The sequence below is a fragment of the Falco biarmicus genome, unplaced genomic scaffold (genome assembly GCF_023638135.1).
Source record: "Falco biarmicus isolate bFalBia1 unplaced genomic scaffold, bFalBia1.pri scaffold_27, whole genome shotgun sequence".
Taxonomy (NCBI): Eukaryota; Metazoa; Chordata; class Aves; order Falconiformes; family Falconidae; genus Falco; species Falco biarmicus.
The window spans coordinates 3977717-3995317 of NW_026611833.1; the positions used below are offsets into that span (position 1 = coordinate 3977717).

General features: G+C 48.4%; 1 non-coding gene and 1 pseudogene across 1 annotated transcript; both read right to left on the reverse strand.

Annotated features, from left to right (window-relative positions):
• Positions 1 to 437: 437 nt before the first annotated feature.
• Positions 438 to 522, reverse strand: LOC130143432 (small nucleolar RNA SNORD45). Its single transcript, XR_008819737.1, has one exon. It is a non-coding gene; the product is annotated as a small nucleolar RNA SNORD45 (small nucleolar RNA).
• Positions 523 to 1843: 1321 nt separating this feature from the next.
• On the reverse strand, positions 1844 to 11912 carry LOC130143343 (N-alpha-acetyltransferase 20-like; annotated as a pseudogene).
• Between the last annotated feature and the right edge of the window lie 5689 nt (positions 11913 to 17601).

A 17601-nucleotide genomic window follows, 5' to 3' on the forward strand; every position in this document is an offset into this window, starting at 1 on the left:
AACAGAGAAAATAGAACCACAGCCTGCTCCTTAAAAAGCAACTCTGCACAGGCAACCGTTCATTGTGTGTGACCCAGGGAAGATGTGACCGCGGCCCTTCAAACTTTCGGGATGCCCAGGCGGGACCAAACGGTGCTTGCGAACACAGAACATGCCTGCTCGTTAAGACAGGCTGGTCAAGTTTACCACCAAAACTCTACATCACCATTTGCCAACCCTGTCCAGCTTTGGGTAGCCAGAGCTGCACTCAGATCACTTGAAAGCGTCTCCCAGTAGCGGCCAGCACTAAGCTCAGAACTGTACCTCCCTGGCGCCTACATGGGGGAAAACTCAGACTGTGCCCCCTTCTCCTTAAGGTGCCTTAGAGCCTGTGACAGGAATTTCATCCACTGCTTGGAAAAGCTCCAAGGTTGCAGCTTAAGGGAACCAGAGTTCCCTGGGTCTCAGAGTCATTCCAGAGCTAAAGTGGTGACAGACATCAGCTCTAGGTCAGATGATACATGCCAGCACTCACCACTGACCCAGGGCGGCAACCTGCTCCCATCCGCTACCTCCTGACCTAGGAAGCCCCTTAGGGAATTACAGCAGCAGTTCGCCAATGGAAAAGCCCCAAGGGCACGACGCGGTGACTCAAAGATCTGAAATGGACCCCTTGCGCCCACAGAAACCGGTGCTAAAAACACAACAGGTGAGCGAGAGAACATTAACTGCCATGGCTGATACTAGAGCAAACCTCACTGGGCACTTAAGGAGAACAGCAAAACCAGAATAGCAGCAAAAGCCTGCATGCCCGGGACTGTAATAAAAGAAGACACCCTGCCTGGAGATTGTTACGAGCACAAGTAATACACGTCCTCTTCAGTTGCGATCCGAGTTAAGACAGACAACAAATATCGCAACACACCCGTATCGATTAGCTGCAACGGCTCGCCTCTCACCATGTCTGTTAAGGGTCGCAGGTTCTCCCGCTTGTCCCAGCTACGCTGGGCGCCAGTTGCGGTAGCTGGAGCCCAACTCAGGCAGCCTCACACAGGGCAGCCGCTGCTGCAGCACAAGCAAGCTATCAGGCTGCAACAAGGCTTTTACCCTCAGTCAGATTCTGCTGTCTGTGCTGTTTCTCCTTCCTCCAGAGGTCAGGTCAGGTCAGGTCAGGTCAGGTCAGACCACTCCCCCTCCATCCAACCCCCTCTCCCACACTCCTCAGGGCTATTTAACTACTTCACGGGAACGAGCTACAGCTGCTCATCATCCACGTCCCTCAACCCACTGCCTTGGAGGCAAGGTCACAGCTGCATGTTATCAATGCTCATCAACCTTCTGCCTTCACTCCTCTGCACTCTTCTCCAAGAAATTCCAGGGAAGACAGTGACAGAAACCTGTGTTGGAACTAAGTGCCTGGTCAATGCCTCCAAGTAACAGCATCCGTGACATCCAGACAGACTGTGAAGGGACAGATGGATCCAAGAATTAAATTAGGGAATGAGGGAAGTAAAAGGCACAGAGAAACAGAGACCTCTGAGTTCTGGAGAGTGTATTGTGATGTACCCAATTTCTGGTTTTGTGGCTCAGAAAGAACGGAGCCCAGGTTTTGTCGCAGCAGTTATATGGCTGCAAAGGGAAGGCGAGAGCCAGCAACAGAACTCCTTCCTGGCACCTTCTGTGTGGGAGCAGCGGCCAGGCGTTTTCAGTTTCGGAGCAGGGCTCCGTGAGAGTGACAAAGTGAGGGGACTGTTTTGTGGCCGAGAAGGAAAACCATGACACCACCATACAGGAAGCAATTCCATTTTAATAGTCTCCAGAGTGCCACGGTTCGAAAGGAAGAACAGTAGGGTAAGAGCACGAATATGCAGCCAATACCGACAGAAGCAGCGTTGGGAAGCTTCTCAATGTTGCTTTTTGGTATTTCACGGGGAAAAACATTGAGCCTAATATTTCTCATCTGTAGAGTTCTTGGGGGCTTTGGGGAGAAGGAAACTGACACTAGGTTGTCTGAGAATCACAGTTTACAGTTACTCATTGTCTTCTGGTCTCACAGGATGAGGCAGAGGTATAATTCATTTCTTCTCTGTATCTCTGCAAAGAGCTTTCCTCGTATCTATGGCAAAAGAAAACAATGCTATTATAAAAGACAGTCATTGCACAAAGCCACATTAAGTGACTTCTCTATTACATTAAGATCATTTTTCAAGAAGATTTCCTAGAATCCTAGAATATCTTGAGTTGCAAGTGACCCATAAGGATCATCAAGTCCAACTCCATGCTCCTTGCGGGACTACCTGAAACTAAACCGTATGACTGAAAGCACCATCCAGATGCTCCCTAAGCTCCTGACAGGTTTGGTGCCCTGACTGAACGCCCTTTCAGTGGATAAGATTTTCCTAACGTCCACCCTGAACTTCCCCTGACGCAGCTTCATTCCGCTTCCTGCAATCAAGTCTCATAACTGATGTCCTCTTCAGCAGGAAAAGCTATCTAAAGCAGTATACAGGATCCCATTCATCAACGACTATCTGAACTTGTACAGGCCCAGGAACCCCCAACACAAGAACCTTTCCGTTCAACTTAAGGCACAACAACCACTTACCGTAAGCATCTTCATCTGGCTCTCCACTGCTAGCAGAGTAGCGCTCCGATACTGTCCGGTACACACGGGAGCCGAGCTGCTTAGACATATTTACTGCAACCCGATTTGATACGCTCACAAAGAGATCGACGAAAAATCCACCCTTTCTTTGGAAACATAAAACCAAAGAAAAACCACAGTAAGGAATAGCAGGTGCATGTATTGCTAAATAGCCCATAACTTGTAATCCGACCAAGAGCAGGTCTGACGATGTCATATGCTAATCAAACACCTTTCACATGGCAGTAACAGGTGCACTCCTTTCCCAAGGGACAAATCCGGTCTAAATTCAGATTTTATTCTATTTTTGTCACATCACCATTCTTTTATACCAGCCCGTGGGTTCAAAATTATGAACAGAAAGAACAGGGCAAGCTAAGCACTCACACAGGTCTCATATACACGTAAGAAATCTTTCATAAAAAACAAACAAACAAACAAACCTAAAACTCCACGTTTTCAATTGCATTGGCTTAGGGACTGCCTCCTTCAATGTGTGTGGCAGGGGGCAGTGGCAGAACAGGTCACAAGGTTCAGTCACCTAACACAAGGCAGCCCTTCTCCTCACAAGGCAGATTCCTCAAAATGTGCAATTTTCCCATTTTACCGATTACAATGGGGTTGCCCTACCACCATGAGTTCAGGACATTTCCCTGTGGGTTCATTTGATGCTCAATTAAATTTTCAGCAAGTACAAGCAGCCAAGCATGACAAAAAGCAAGCTAAGGTACTGTCTGCCATACAGAATTGGTTCCAAGGCTGCCTGCAGGAACTGCAAAAAGCTCACGATCACTGAACAAGCACGCTGGAGACCCTACGGGAAAGTGTTGACCCTCCACGAAACTCTCTCGCTGTCAAGACAAGGACCTTTTTTTATACAGTATCTCTATTGGAATTCAGGCTACACCCTACTCATTCTGGAAAGTTAGCTTTCATAGAAACCCTGAGATCTTACGCCGCCACACGGTATTTTTAGTCTTGTTCTCTAATTACAGGGAATCCTCAGCGAGTCAGAACACTACTTAAAGCAAGATTCTGGGTCTCTTCCATGCAAGTCAAATACCTAAGCCATGTCAGTTGAGAGGTTACTTTTAGAAGATTAAAGATAAGCATGGTACTCACTTTCCTGAAATTTCTCCCAGTAGTTCCATCAATTTAGCAGCCAAACCCAGCCGTTGAAATTCTGGTGCAACAGAGAGCGCAGCAACACGTCCAAGCCACTCTTCCCCAGCCACAGAGCCTTCCGCCTTACCCGGTACTGCGAACATACAGAGCATCAGAGCAGTAAGGAGCACCTTGGGAATAATGCACCACACGCAGCCACACGACTTTACAAAAAACCAAGCAGTCTACAAACAAACATTGCAAGGATTGTGGTAAAGGCTTAAGCAGCGACTCTACGCTATTACTCAGTGATTCAGCAGCCACTAAGTTTCATTTTGATGCAGTATTACAGTTTTTTCTTCGTTAGTGTAAATAAATAAATGGATCTCCACAAATTCATTGTTTGAGGCGTGACTGCCAAATGTAAGTTTTAAGCAATTCTCTTGAGTCTTTAACTGAGTGGAATTCACGACCGAAGGAATGGAGGGCTAGAAGCCCAAAACCCACTCACCATCCCAGCAATTACTGAAGACCTTTCGTGACTATGGGGCAATAGAGCTTGGGAAGCTTTGCCAATGTGGCAAGAGAAAGCAAAGGCCCTGGAAACACTGGACGTTGAAGGAAAAATAAAAAATAAAAGCAGGGATGGGTATATGTGCTTCATAGTTCCTCTCCTTTCTACACAGAGCCAAGCTACTGTTAGCTCATTCATGAACATGCAGACTTCCACAGGGCACTCTTATAAACATCAGGCACTGCTAAATGAGCAGCTGATGCGGTGGGTACAGAGAAACCTTCCCTACAGCAAATGCTTTAAGCTTTACCGTTAAACACTTCATTTCCTGGGTCCCCACAAAGACTTCCATTCTGTGCCCACCTTCCCAAACCCCCCAAAAGAAGGGGAATAAAAAGAACTGGAAGGAACAAATACAGATATACACACACACACACGTAAAAACATGGCGAATCTCTGTAATTAAAAAAGTTAGGAAAGGATGCAATCATCCAAGTAATGAGGAGTTAATTGATCCGCTGCATCGGACAGTCTTGTCAAACTCATGCTGGTGAAACCGAGCTCATACCAGCCGGTTTACTGAAACACTTGTCTTAGCATACATATACTTGAATCAAAATGACATTCGGCTATAGGGTGAGTGCAAGAAAATACACTTTTGCATGCTACAGCAAGAGACCTGCAAAGGGCCACGGTATAATACGCTTCAAAAGAGTCTGTGGTACAAGAAATTCAGCCCCATGGGCTGTTGGCTCAAACACGCTGGTGGAACGCTCTGTGTAACTGGCCATACGCACGGTTTACACGGGGTTTTGTACGCAATGCGCATGTTTAACTAGGTATTTATGGTTTAAGACTTGTTTTAGCTCCTAAGGCAGGCAGCCAGCAAAGATGTTTTCAAGAGTTAACAAGGAACAGAAATTAAAGGAGTTGCTGGTTTTCAGAAGCTGACTCATCATTGTTTTGAAAAATGGCACCATGTGGATCACTGTTAATGCGCTTGTAGACAAAGCGAAAGACCTTGGGTTGCGGGCGGCTGTGCAACTGTCTTAATCTTCTGAGGGTAGGTACCTTCTGTCAGTTGCTGCCGGGTGTCATCAACAAAAAGAAACAGGCTGTATTCTTCTGGATCGTCCACTCCATAAACTTTTCAGCACAAAGCTGACATACATCTGCGGTAGTGATACAGGGTCTTACTAGTAAGGTCTTCCCTGTACATGCACCGTTAACTTCCTGGAATGCAACACGAAGGCAGTTCTGTAGAATGAGAAAACAGACATCAGAAACAAAACCTCCAAACCTCATCCTCTGAAAACAGGAAGCTCAGCAACAAACAGCAAGCCTCGCTATGTTCTAGTTGTGAAACACGCACCAGTGATTACTGTACATTACAGCCACCTTGTGACTTGATGTTGGTGGTAAGACTGTGGCAGGCATAACAGAAATTCATAAGCTGACACCCTCCTTTCCTTGGCTCACATTCTAACCCTGCAACTACGAACAAACAGATAGCAGTCTTAAAGCCCCATTGAAAACGCCAGTGGTTTTAACGGGACTTGGTGTTTGGCCTTACTAGGAAACTAAATGCTGTGAAGCAAAATAAACATCAGAGGCAGCACACCCAAGAGATGATGCTGCAACTGCTGGGTCAATACTATTGAAGAGAAGCTTCAGACAATATGTTCATCAGAAGGAAAAAGAAAAAAACCCAGCCCTCTGCCAGCAACACACAAGGGTGTTGATCCACAGGTTGCTGCACGATAAACCATTCACACTCTTTATGCTGCAGCATGCAAAAGGCAATCCATTTTCATGCAGGACATTTTCATCACGTTAACCGATGGCAACTTGGTGTCTGAGCCTGATGTAACCAAATTTCATCTAACAGGGAGGCAGAAAGAAAATTTACTCTGCAACATTAAAGCAAATCCGTATGATCATGAGGCAAAAGCTGGATCTTTTTTCTCTGCTGAAATTCACACATGTGCACAACTGATAACATAGATGAATTCTAAACAAGCCCTACAAGGAAACGCAGTTCTACCTTTCAAAAAGTATTTAAAAAGTAAAATAACAAGCAACTGGAAAAAAAACCACCCAACCACAAAACACTTTTGGACACATGAGCAAAGCAGCCTGCCATCACGTGCTTTTTTGCAAAGAAACTAACTGCAATTAGAAACTAAAAGCAGTAAAATGAAAGGAGATGGAAAAAATGACAGTAAGAAAGACCTGTTTATTTACTGAGCTGGTACTTCTGTTTGTACGCTGAATAAATTAAGCATGCTAAATCACAATGGCAAAAATGTACATTTCCTAAGAACAAGCTGTTAAAAGCTAAGACTGAGAAGAATGCTCCTATGACTTCAGTTCCAAAGAGCACTCTGGGTTTTTAATAAACTTTTGATAGCTTGCAGACTGAAACACTGGAACTTTGCAACAGCTTTTAAACCATTAGGACTGAGCAGAACTAATCCGTTTTTGTTAGCCGGTGTGAAGACAAATAAAATAAATACATAAAATCAAATCAGCTCTAAATAAGGCAAAGCACACTACAGTTTCAATTTCGAACGTAGTTAACACACAGAAGACCTGTTTTTCGATGCTTCTAGATGGACAGGATTGCTTCAAGGAGAGGCTGAAGTTTGTGCAAATGCCTGTAACTCATATAGTAAGTATCAAGATTCTTTATGCAGTATCAGCAAGTTGTATTTCATCATCATCAAAATACCGGATTTTTTGCTTTTCCATCCTTTTGAGGGAGGGAGGATGAAGGCCTTTCCAGGACCCAAAAGCTGGTGGTAAGGCTGTGAGACAGCACCACAGACATGTAGCAACCACGTCCTGGTTCAATGTGGGGAAGATGAGTTGAGCTGAAGCTGTGTTACACATTCCTTGTAGGGAAGGTGCTTCGTTTCAGGACTGCAGATGTGGAGAAAGGAGATGGAAAACTGGCATTCTGGGCAGGCAGCAAAGTGCTTGAATTTGTGCCAAGCCTAGCCTGGAAGTGGAGCGACCTTACTGATTTGAGGCTCTCTTTCAAAGAGTCAACAAAGGAGCAGCCCTGGACACACCTGGTGCCAGCTCTTCCCGTGCTCCCCTGCATCTTCCAGCATGCAGCACAGCGTCCAGCTGTACAGGCAGCTTGGCTGAAGTTCAGTTGCTGAGGAAGAGAAGGTGAAACTGAATACAAGATCCTGCTGAAAAAATCTCCTGTCATTTAGTCATCCAGCAGAAATACAAAGGTGATTAATTTTCCTATTAAGTGTAATATTTTGCTAGAAAGAACAAAGACTCAAGCTACTTGAATGTGACACCTAACTACAGGTAAGCAGAATATAAAATGGATCCCAGTAAGATGGACTAGCTTTGTGCACTGGCCACAGTTTCAAATTTCTGTTCGTCAGCTCTCCTCTTCCTAAGAGAGGCAAATTGTGGGAGACTGCTGCTTTTCCCAGCTCCTTCCTGTTCAGTGATGTGCCGTGGCTGTTTGCACGGACACTGATAAAGCAGAAGGAGCCGCAAGTGAAAGGTTTAATTACCTCCTGATGACCCCGTACCTTCATTTATCAAGCTCTTAGCTACATCATAACTTATTGACGGTTGTCGTTAGCCTCTCCAGCAACTTTGCACTGTGGTATGAACTGTAAACAACAGGACACAAAGGAGTAAATCCTTTCTTCTCGATTCCAACATCCTCCTTGCTTCAGTTCGCAAACTGATGCATCTGGACAGACAACAGCATGCCTACCTATGTAACAATCTTTTCCTATATGAAAGGCATGCGGACTTGGTTTTAAAAGATAAAGTAATCCCGACTGTTTTGTTATTCTTCAGTTGGAGTTACTGCCCTACTCTGAAAGAGCAGTAAGAAATGGGAGGGGGGAGAAAAAAACCCACAAAACAAACCACAAACATGAAGACATCCACAGTATAGAACTCTACTCCTTGCTTAAACTTTCGAATTGTAGGCAAGCTTTTCTGCCAGGTCTCCCCTCTATTACCCACGGTAAGCCACCAATCGCTACTGGGGAGTTGTGCTGATTTATACCACTGGAAATCTGGGTTTGTTCTTTTTAACAGCAAAGCGTACAAAGCAGCTGAATCTAAAATACAATTTGGTCTGTCCTCGCTCCGCACGACTTAAATACAAAGGACAGTGGGAAAGCTCCATTATTTAGTGTTTCCTTTATACCATCATAACCACACTCTGTTATGAAGTGGAAAGACTTTGAAACAGAGGCAAATTTACCAGCCATCTTCTCAGCACTGCTTCACACCACTCGTGGCCCCAAGGAAATCATTATGAATCATACTTCTCAAATGGAGATTTCCAACACAACAACCATCCCCTGGGGGGGGTTCTCTTCAGCCTGAAGCTCTACCTGAAAATCATCAACTGAAGGCATTGTTCTGTTAGTTGTCCTCCTCTTGTGCCATTGCCGGAGAGTATCTCTAGCTTCTGAACTCAGCAGCTGGGCAGCCTGGTCTTCCTGGAAGTGCTTGATCAGCAAAAGTGCTCCATAAGCACCTATAGCCTCCTGGGAAGGACAGCAGGGGAAGAACAATTCAGAGTGGTCACAAACACCACGCCAGTTCCAACTGGTCACAGTCAAAAGTACAAACGATTTCTGGGGTTTTTTTAATAAATAGACGCACACATACACGAAAGTCACTGCATTCTATGGCCAAAATATTTATACGTAAAGAAAAACAGCTTACTGGCCTGCAAAATACTGGACGGTGTGTTCTCAGCTGCTAAGAGGCATGCAGTGGTTGCCTGGGCTCCATATTACCAAGGGGTGCAATAGTATCTACCTCTGGGTCCGCTAGCGCTGGGGGTGGCCGGTTATTTAAAGGACCAGTGTCACTCCTTTACTCCTGAGTGTTTTTACAAAGGTGGAACATGAGTTTTCTTCTAAACAGTTTCCAAGCAGCCATTTGTTTTCTTCCTGAGCTTCAAGCGGGTATCAAACAAACACAGCTGTTTAAACGACATAAAAGACCATCTACCACTGCTCAGGAACTTAAAAGTGACTCCCTTAGCGGCAACAAAGCAATGACCGAGTGTGTGATTTGTACCTGGAAGCATCCCAAAGGTTTTGCTTTTGTTCTTAAAAGGCAGGCTGTGTTTGTTCACCTAGGTCCAACACTACATCCAACTAGTTCGGGAGGCAGCGTGTACAGCTCTCCAGACTTCACCTTTATTACATGAGTGGAGAACAAAGTACAGCCACAACAGAGTTGCCGATGTACAAAAGGAGCTGCAGGTCACAAAGGAAAAGGACTCTCAACAGGGGCAACAGTCCTCAGCAACCAGGAGAAACAAAAGACAGGCTATCATTTATTTCTCTTGCTCTTTAAGTAAACTATTTGAGTGGGAGCGTTCAATCAAGAGGCAGCACGGTCTATTTGTGGAGTCATTCAGAGATGCAGTCTATGCTCACAGTAGTTCTTTCTGTATTACCGACAGCATCCTCTCGCTTTCAGCTCTGTGACGAGGTCAATACGTGGAAGACACGCAAGACCCACCAGACAACCTGGACAATACATTTACCTTTGAACCACACAACCCCAAAGCACTAAACAATTTTTCCTGCACCGTACAGTTTAACCAGTGCCACAGACAGGGCCAGCCAATAGATGAACGACTTCTGCTACATTAAAAACGACACGACTTAACAGCCCAGTAAATATTTCTGCCTTTCAAGCGTGTTGATGATCTCCAGCTTCACATCTCAAGTATTTTCTGTCCTAGGATTCCCGAACGATGCACTCTGCACACAAAGCAGGGAACAGACCAGTACTGAACCGGAGGAAACCCGACACAATTCTGTCATGCGTATCGGCATGTAAAAGGATACAGCAATTTCAGCAACCCAAGAGATGGCAGAAATGGGACATATACACCTATACTTAAAACTCACAGCTCAGCTTGGTCACAAGAACCTTTGAAACTTCCTCATAAACTGATAGATTCTGGGGCCTACCAAGGGCTGGCAGAATACCTCTTTGTTAAAACCACCACCGTGAAAACAAAGGAGGGAGATTTCCTTGCCTCGAGCGGACTTCAGCCATCGTTCAAGAGTGCCTTAAGAAACATATTCCTAGGCCTCATAAAAATACTCTGTGAGAAGCAAGTATCGGGCATAAACCAGGATCATTAAGGGGGGCAACATTCTCAAAAGCACTTTCCCCAGAGGGGCAGAGAACTCCCCCAGAAGTTTTTACAAAGCACCTAACCCGGGTCCCACTCCAGGTCTCACCACTCAGTTGAACGCTGCAGACCCATACATACTCTCGGGACATTTTCAGGCACAGGAGGATAACCACAGCTGGCACCTGCACAGCCTGTGTTTGCTTGCTAAGTCAGGACGCCTCCTCCTTCTTGGCGGAAAACAACACACTCCCTCCTAAGGCAGCATATACGTCGGTAGATTCCCAGGTCACTTGGGGCTGTAACTCTGCAAGCTAACCAGCCCTCCCTTATTCTAAGGTGGAAACAATTAAGAGGTTCTCTTGTTACACTACCGACATCACCGACTACATGACTCCGTCAAAAGGGTTTCTACTCAAACGAGGTGAGGAAGAATCCCCCTTCCCCAGCCCTTCACACAGTTCTAATAGAAATAAGTCGATTACCTTCTCCATGCAGCAAAGATGGATCCAGCAATTCCACCATGTGTTCAGTTTCAGTATCCAGCTCCAGCATATCACCCTGGGCCAGCACATATGTCAACACAGGCAAGAAGTCATCAGCTCCATACAGCCTCCCTGGGTCAAAGAGAACACAGGCAGCGATAGACAAATCACACCCTTTGACCAGTTCCGGTGTTTGAAAGGAAAGCGTTATTTTGCTGCCTTTACTGACCAGTACGTTTGTATTACTCTAGAGCCTCTCGTTACAGATGTGCAGCAAAGAGAACAGCATCTGCCACTTGGTGGGCAGCGTCCAGCTTCATCCTGTACTTCTAACGAGCACAAATTGGATGATGCAGACCTTGAGGCACGCAAGGGAATTTAAAGACTGGGCTCACCTTGGCGTCAGCTCAACTGGTGAACTCACAAGAGGCAGCCATGCCAGTCTGGCCTGACCTCCACCCGCACTTCTGTCAGTGGCTAAGAGAAAATCAATGGGCATTTTCTTTATACATGCACGGATGACGTCCCCTTTCTGGAAGGATCCAGCCACAAGTACCAGTTCCTGAGTCCGAAACCCAGCAGAGAAGCCTGCATATAAAAGCCTATTAGATTTTACATGAAAACTCTGCACATTTCCTTCACGGAGCATGGTTAAAAACACCAGTGAGCAAAGCCTCACGTAACTCCCAACTAGCTGGTGAAGCATCATCGGTAACGACAGCACGCAACACACAGAGGCTCTGCTGTACCTAGGTCTGTATGCGTTCCTCTTACTTTTACCGCATTTAAACTTTCTCTTTAGAAAACGCTATGTGGCTAGATCTCTGGGGCTGGCCAAACTGTCCTCATTGCAGAAGCGGTGCGATGGTCACTTGAAACATCAGGATCGGGAGCCAATTTAAACTGTGGCGAAACTCCAGAGGACTGAAGGGCTGATACTGAAAGTCAGACCAGCTAAGACGTACCCTCCAGGTATCGCACTGTTATCTGGCTGAGATTACAGGACAAAGCAGGTACTGGAAACAGGTGCTGGCTCGACGCGACGCCACGTTTTAAAACTCTACACGACAAAGCAAGACAACCCAATTTGCTGCATCTTAGCCCAAGCCCCTCAGTACAGTGGTTCACCAGAAGCCTCTCAGTACTTTTCTTTTGCGTGTTGGGAATACCTTACTCAATGTGATAATACAGTATGGAGAAAAAAACAAAGTTTACATCACTTTGGGCAAAGATTCCTATATCCATTTTAAAATGCAGGATTTTGCACAGAAATAAACCAGGTCTAAGCTCCTGCCCAAATCTTGCCAAAGTGCTTGGGGGTCTTTTACAGCCTCAAGCTTTCACCATTCACCTCAAATCTCAAAAGAAAGCAAGCATCCTGATCGGCACAGAGCCCAGCTGCAGATTCAGCGCTTGAAAGAAAACTGCCAACCACCTGCAGCAGCTTATACTTTCTTAGAGAAAAAAAAAATCTTCCACTACCACCAGCATTGCTTCACCTTAGCTCGTGACCTACCACAGCAGTGTATGATAAGACATCAGGCAACAGAGCTGCACCTATGAATTCATACTGTCCAGCACAGCGTTTTAACTGTGCCACTGACTAATCAAGCGGGTCTTAACTGGTCTGTGGTTCCATTTCACCATCTAGGTTTCAAGGTCACTTTGGGACTCCTGCTACAGTGTAGAAATAGATGTTATTTCTCTTGCAAAAACACAAAGAAATTGTCCAACGAGAACATTCAGAGGCACAGCAAACCCAAAACACTGCATCAGGGGCTGCTTTCCCCCAGCCATTGACACAGAGCCCTTGTAATTGTCATACTGCACACACACTGCTGAATTACTGCAGCTAGATACTGGGTGTATCCTTTATTACGATTTCCAGGAAAACACTAATTTAGAACCAGTGTCAAATTCTAGGCTTACAGGACAGCCTTTCTGACAGCCAAATTCAAATGCCTACACTCAAGCAAAGCTGGTGGCTGGGGGGGGTGTGTGTTTAAGCTGCTTCACAACTCTGCTTCACACTGAATGTGTAAGATGTGCTGCCAGATGCAGAGAGATCAGGAAGGAAGCAGAGAGGAAGAATCCCTCTCAAAAGGGCAAGGAGATGCTACAAGAGCTCCAGGCGAAGGAGACAAAGCTGCAGAATCAGGTGGTCTCATTTCCTCCACCAAAACACAACCCCAGGTTTAGAAAAACAATGACCTTGAACCACAAGAAGCACCATACCCGAGTTATTCTCCATAACAGTATAAATCAATTTGCAAACTCTCAGCAGCAGTACGACTTTCTTTTCAGGCGAATACATTTTCTGCGGGGTCACAAACTTTCAACCTCCACGTAGTCTGGTGTTGGAACAAACACGCCCAGTTCCTGAGGATTCCTCTGCCGCACCACCTGAAGGTTTTCCTTCGGTTGTTTCCAAGAACCATCTGCAGTATGAAACTCTTTCAACATCGCTTCAATATGGCTCTTCAACGGCTTCAGAATGCACTTATGCATGGCCTTCTCCAGGACAACACCTGCAATGGGAAAACACAAGTTGAGCTGTCTTCCTCCTCTAGAGCAGAGCCAGCAGTAACATAACCACTCCCAAGAGACAGTGCAGAGCAAGACCTACTTGCTAAGGCTTAGTTATTATAGAAGCTGAGTCTCCAGATGTTTGTCAACAAGAAAATAAAAGGCAGAACAGAATCTGTATTCCATTTTCATTTCTGACAACGTGGGAAGTACAAAAAAACCCACAAAGGCAGACTACAGATTGTCACAACAACAACAACAACAACAACAACAAAAGAAAAAAAAACCCAAAACAAAGCAGCAAGCAGGCAGCAGCTCCAGTTAACTTTTTCTTCTGTTGGCCAGAAGTGCCCCAGTTTTATTTTACTTTGAGCTTAGACTTTAATTCTGAAACTTGAAGCATAACACAGTCAGAACCCTAACTTTTGTCTGCTTTGGCATCTTTTTTTGCATGGTTTCCATCAGAAACTCTAACTCACCCAAGGTCTCGTAAAACTTGGCTCAGCTTTAAGATCTTTATGATGCTGGACAGATTACGGGCACTAAACTATAAATGAAGACCAAGCTGTGTTTATCCAGCTTCAGATTTCATCATGCAAGCTTATATACAGCTCTGTCATCAAGTCTGAAGTTCTTTGTTTGGCAGTAGTGTGCACATGGCACAGTAACCTCTCAGTTGTTTTTCTTTTATTCTTGTTTTACTCCAGGTTTTCTTTAACAGTCAGTCTCCATTTCCAAGGTACAGAACACATCAACAGAGAAAGCTCTTTGGTAAAGCCTTCCTTTGAAAACCTTTATAAGTGAATTTCCTCTTCCACTCAGCCTCCCTACGACAACATAGCTTACATTAATAATTAGCTTATATCCATTATTTGTACTGCAGCGAACCGCCACAAGCACAATAGAACCCAAGGACCCTTCAGCCTGGCCACAGCACAAACACCCTGGCAATGGGGCAGGACCAGAGCCCAGACTAGGCAGATGTATTAGGGGAGCACAGGGACCGAGAGGAGAAAGAGGAGAGGCCGTGTCGCTACTAGATCACACATTTGTACAGGCTAACAGTGGACATCCCTGCTGCTAGTGGCAACTCAAAGTTTCGTTAAACCTCATGCCCTTTCCAGGTTCTTTCCCTGTTCTTACATGTTTCTCCTAGACCAGTCTCTTTTTTTTCTCCCCCCGGCCTGCCCTTTTTGGGGGTGTTTTTTTTAGAAATGTCAGGCTCTTCCTAAGGCTTGCGATTTACACACACACACGCTCCCCTCCAAATAAACATTACCTACTACTTTTGTTTTCTTGCTTTTGCTTTATGTTTTCATTTATTTTATCCCTGTGTTCAACCAATTTTCCTTTTGTGCCTTCAGACTGCTCCTTCTCATACAAACACGCCCTTCACACACTCCTCACCTTACGGTGTCTTTGCTTCACATGTAGCATTTATTCTGTACTTGTCCGGCACACAATTCCCCAATGTCCAACCCTACTGAGGGCTCCCACCTCCCCTGCCCCAATTCTGCTGGGGCTTTGGTAGCTTCTCTTGCTATTTTCCCCTTCCGAGGTCCTGACGGAGGTGGCAAAGCCATGTCTGCTTCATTCCCAGACGCTTCAAACACATCTAGGTGCTCTCTCATGGAGCCTGCAAAAAGGTGGAAAGAGTGAATGTGAGGAGCAGCACTTGCCCTCTGATCTTCTCTTTGTCTATAGCCACCAGTAAAGGCATAACCAGTCTGACACATGGTCTTGATGGCCTGTCACACAGCATGAAGGGCAGATCTAGCTTCCCACCAGACCAGAGCCACCAATTATACATAACAAGTGGCAACATTTCAAATGACTGATCTTGGTAGAACCACACAATCACCATTGACAGCACTACCAAACCCAGCCAGGAAAGCAGAAGCTTCACCCTTCTGCACAGTGACAGAAACTGCCTCTCCCTGCTACCAGAGCCATCCTCAGGGCTCACAGGGCAGAAATATTTTTCCACCAAGAAAAATGCACAAGTCTCACCCATTGGTATGTTAGCTAGCGGAACTTCTAGAGCAGGAGTCCTCAAACTACGGCCCGCAGGCCAGATACAGCCCCCCAGGGTCCTCAGTCCGGCCCCCGGTATTTACAGAAACATCCCCCCCTGCCCCCGCCAGGGGTTGGGGGGGGAACCAAGCAGCCGCAGAATCTGCCTGCCACTTCATCTGCACGCCAGCCCCCTGTTTAAAAGAGTTTCAGGACCCCTCTTCTAGAGGGTACACATAGCTCCTTGATAGCTTCACTGATTTTTATTTTATATTCTTTTTTTTTACAGTTCAGCTTGCTTCCTTTATTTATACTGCCTGTTCAGTTTTTTTTAAAAAGTGAAAACGTGAATGCTTTTGTAACTTCTGGAGAAAGGCTAACATGTGGCAGTGGCACTACAGTCAGAATTCAAGTACCAAAACCACGGCGAAGCTGTGCCTTGCCAAGTGACTTCCAAAGCAGGCTCTCGAGCCTGTCAACAAGACAGTCAAGTCTGGAGTCCCAAGGGAACTCTGCGCCAGCTCTGGCAGTGCGACTGAGCTCTCTGACCAAGTACACTGCCGTCCAGAAATGTAAGGGGGCTGAAACCTCAGGCTCATTTACAAACTAGAAAAATGACGCTACCTGACTGGACGCGCTGGTTCAAGCGCCCAGCAGGCCCGGCTGCGTAACCACGAGGCTCCAGCAATTCCTCGCGCTTGCCCTTTGTAATACTTTGTACAGAAAGACAGCAGCCGCGGGGGCGGGGGGGAATTTCCGCCGCCGGCTTTCTTTTTCGTCGTGCCCGCTCGCAGGGGCTGAAGAGGCTCCGGAGCCGCCCCCCTGCGCCAGCGTTACCGCAGGCCCCAGGGCAGCCCCTGCGGCCCCAGCCCGCTGCCACGGCCCCGGCCGGCGGCTGGGGGAAAGACAAAGCCCCGCGCAGAGCTGCGGCGGCTGCGGCGGCTGCCCGGGCACCCGGAGGCGGCGGGGGGGCGGCAGGGCGCCGCGGGCCGACCCCCCTCCCGGGCCCCGCCGCCGCTCCTCGCCTCCTCGCTGAGGCAGCGGCGCAGCTCCGAGTGAAAAAAAGGCAGCACCGCGAGCAGCCCGCTGAGCACCGCCACTGCCGGGGAGACGAGAACCGCCGGCAGCCCCGCCGCGCCCGGGCCGTCCTCCCGCCCCAGCCCGCCCGCCGCCGGCACCAGGCGCTCCCTGCCGCGGCCGAGCGCCGGCCCGCCACGTCCGCCCCGGCCGGCCGCTGCCCGACGGGGAGGCCCGGGCCCGCCCGCTCACCCAGCGCGCCGCCGCACGGCCCGGCCCGAAAGCCTTCCAGGCTCCCGGGGAAGCCCCGCACCGCCGCAGCCGCGCCGGGGCGCCGCGTGGCCGGAAATTAAACCCGCCTTCCGGGGCCGGGCCGGGCCCGCCGCCGGCCACGGGCATGCCCACGGCCCCGGGGGGGGTTGCCCCTGTGGGCCCTGCCGCCCTCCCCCCCCGCTATAGCCCCTGTCTTGCCCCTCCAGCCCCCTGCCCCTCCCGGCCCCCCTCTGCCCACACCCGCACCCCCATCCCTCCCCAAAACTGTGCCTGCCCGGAGAGCCCCCCCCGCTCACTCCGTGCGCCCCCCCCCGTGTCCCCCGCCCCCCTGCCTCCTCCGACCACCTGCCCCCCCCGCGCCCCCCTGCACCCCCGCCCCCCTGCCCCCTCAGCCTTTACAGCCCCGGTTTGCTCCCTCATAGCCCCTGCAGCCCCTCCTAACCCCTATAGCCCCCATCCTGTCCCCCCCGCCCCCTCACCACTTGCCTGCTCCAGGGGGGTGGGGCAGCCCCCCCGGGCTGTTTGCTGCTGGGGAGGCACCGGGGGGGACAGCTCGCACGCCCCCCCCCCCGCTTGGGGTGTGTGTGTCAGTGCCGCCCCCGGCCCCCTTACCGTGTCCGCCGTCCTGGGCCCCCCCTTGCCTGGGGAGGGGGCTCGACCTGGGCCCTCTGTGGACCCACCAGCAGGAACTGGGAGTATAGAGGAACGGGCTGGGGGCACAGCTGCCCTATGGCCCCCCCAGCCCCATGGCCCCCCATGGGCTCCCCCACGAGGCCCCTGTGCCTCCCATCCACCCCAGATGCCCCCCAAGCCCCCCAGAGGACCTTGTGCCCTCCAACCAGCCCCCCAGCCGCTGCCAAGGCCCCTGCATAGTCACTGCACCCCCCAG